Below are 2500 nucleotides of genomic sequence, written 5' to 3'. Positions count from 1 at the left end.
CGCGAGGCAGCACCGTCCCTGCTATACGAAAGCCCCATCCAGCCCTGTGCCACCCGGGGGGTTCCAGGGTGCTGAGATGGCTGACATTTTGCTCCGCTCACGACGGTCACCGCGCCACACAAGAACAGCCCAAAAACAGGCCAAAACAGCCCAAAAACGGGCCAAAACTGGCCATTTTTGGCTGCGCGAGCGAGCGGCGAGCGGCGAACAGCGAGCGAAGCGAGAGGCAGCACCGTCCCTGCTATACGAAAGCCCCATCCAGCCCTGTGCCACCCGGGGGGTTCCAGGGTGCTGAGATGGCTGACGTTTTGCTCCGCTCACGACGGTCACCGCACCACGCAAGAACAGGCCAAAAACTGGCCAAAACAGCCCAAAAACGGGCCAAAACTGGCCATTTTTGGCTGCGCGAGCGAGCGGCGAGCGGCGAACAGCGAGCGAAGCGAGAGGCAGCACCGTCCCTGCTATACGAAAGCCCCATCCAGCCCTGTGCCACCCGGGGGGTTCCAGGGTGCTGAGATGGCTGACGTTTTGCTCCGCTCTCGACGGTCACCGCGCAATGCAAGAACAGGCCAAAAACTGGCCAAAACGGCCCAAAAACGGGCCAAAACTGGCCATTTTTGGCTGCGCGAGCGGCGAGCGGCGGACAGCGAGCGAAGCGAGAGGCAGCACCGTCCCTGCTATACGAAAGCCCCATCCAGCCCTGTGCCACCCGGGGGGTTCCAGGGTGCTGAGATGGCTGACGTTTTGCTCCGCTCTCGACGGTCACCGCGCAATGCAAGAACAGGCCAAAAACTGGCCAAAACGGCCCAAAAACGGGCCAAAACTGGCCATTTTTGGCTGCGCGAGCGAGCGGCGAGCGGCGGACAGCGAGCGAAGCGAGAGGCAGCACCGTCCCTGCTATACGAAAGCCCCATCCAGCCCTGTGCCACCCGGGGGGTTCCAGGGTGCTGAGATGGCTGACGTTTTGCTCCGCTCTCGACGGTCACCGCGCAATGCAAGAACAGGCCAAAAACTGGCCAAAACGGCCCAAAAACGGGCCAAAACTGGCCATTTTTGGCTGCACGAGCGAGCGGCGAGCGGCGGACAGCGAGCGAAGCGAGAGGCAGCACCGTCCCTGCTATACGAAAGCCCCATCCAGCCCTGTGCCACCCGGGGGGTTCCAGGGTGCTGAGATGGCTGACGTTTTGCTCCGCTCTCGACGGTCACCGCGCAATGCAAGAACAGGCCAAAAACTGGCCAAAACGGCCCAAAAACGGGCCAAAACTGGCCATTTTTGGCTGCACGAGCGAGCGGCGAGCGGCGGACAGCGAGCGAAGCGAGAGGCAGCACCGTCCCTGCTATACGAAAGCCCCATCCAGCCCTGTGCCACCCGGGGGGTTCCAGGGTGCTGAGATGGCTGACGTTTTGCTCCGCTCTCGACGGTCACCGCGCAATGCAAGAACAGGCCAAAAACTGGCCAAAACGGCCCAAAAACGGGCCAAAACTGGCCATTTTTGGCTGCACGAGCGAGCGGCGAGCGGCGGACAGCGAGCGAAGCGAGAGGCAGCACCGTCCCTGCTATACGAAAGCCCCATCCAGCCCTGTGCCACCCGGGGGGTTCCAGGGTGCTGAGATGGCTGACGTTTTGCTCCGCTCTCGACGGTCACCGCGCAATGCAAGAACAGGCCAAAAACTGGCCAAAACGGCCCAAAAACGGGCCAAAACTGGCCATTTTTGGCTGCACGAGCGAGCGGCGAGCGGCGGACAGCGAGCGAAGCGAGAGGCAGCACCGTCCCTGCTATACGAAAGCCCCATCCAGCCCTGTGCCACCCGGGGGGTTCCAGGGTGCTGAGATGGCTGACGTTTTGCTCCGCTCTCGACGGTCACCGCGCAATGCAAGAACAGGCCAAAAACTGGCCAAAACGGCCCAAAAACGGGCCAAAACTGGCCATTTTTGGCTGCGCGAGCGAGCGGCGAGCGGCGGACAGCGAGCGAAGCGAGAGGCAGCACCGTCCCTGCTATATACGAAAGCCCCATCCAGCCCTGTGCCACCCGGGGGGTTCCAGGGTGCTGAGATGGCTGACGTTTTGCTCCGCTCACGACGGTCACCGCACCACGCAAGAACGGACCATAAACAGGCCAAAACAGCCCAAAAACGGGCCAAAACTGGTCATTTTTGGCTGCGCGAGCGAGCGGCGAGCGGCGAACAGCGAGCGAAGCGTGAGGCAGCACCGTCCCTGCTATACGAAAGCCCCATCCAGCCCTGTGCCACCCGGGGGGTTCCAGGGTGCTGAGATGGCTGACGTTTTGCTCCGCTCACGACGGTCACCGCGCCATGCAAGAACGGACCAAAAACAGGCCAAAACAGCCCAAAAACGGGCCAAAACTGGCCATTTTTGGCTGAGCGAGCGAGCGGTGAGCGGCGAACAGCGAGCGAAGCGAGAGGCAGCACCGTCCCTGCTATACGAAAGCCCCATCCAGCCCTGTGCCACCCGGGGGGTTCCAGGGTGCTGAGATGGCT

The sequence above is a fragment of the Musa acuminata genome, unplaced genomic scaffold (assembly GCF_036884655.1).
Source record: "Musa acuminata AAA Group cultivar baxijiao unplaced genomic scaffold, Cavendish_Baxijiao_AAA HiC_scaffold_1126, whole genome shotgun sequence".
Lineage (NCBI taxonomy): Eukaryota > Viridiplantae > Streptophyta > Magnoliopsida > Zingiberales > Musaceae > Musa > Musa acuminata.
The sequence above is the reverse complement of the archived record's forward strand: the minus strand, read 5'-3'. Positions refer to the sequence as shown.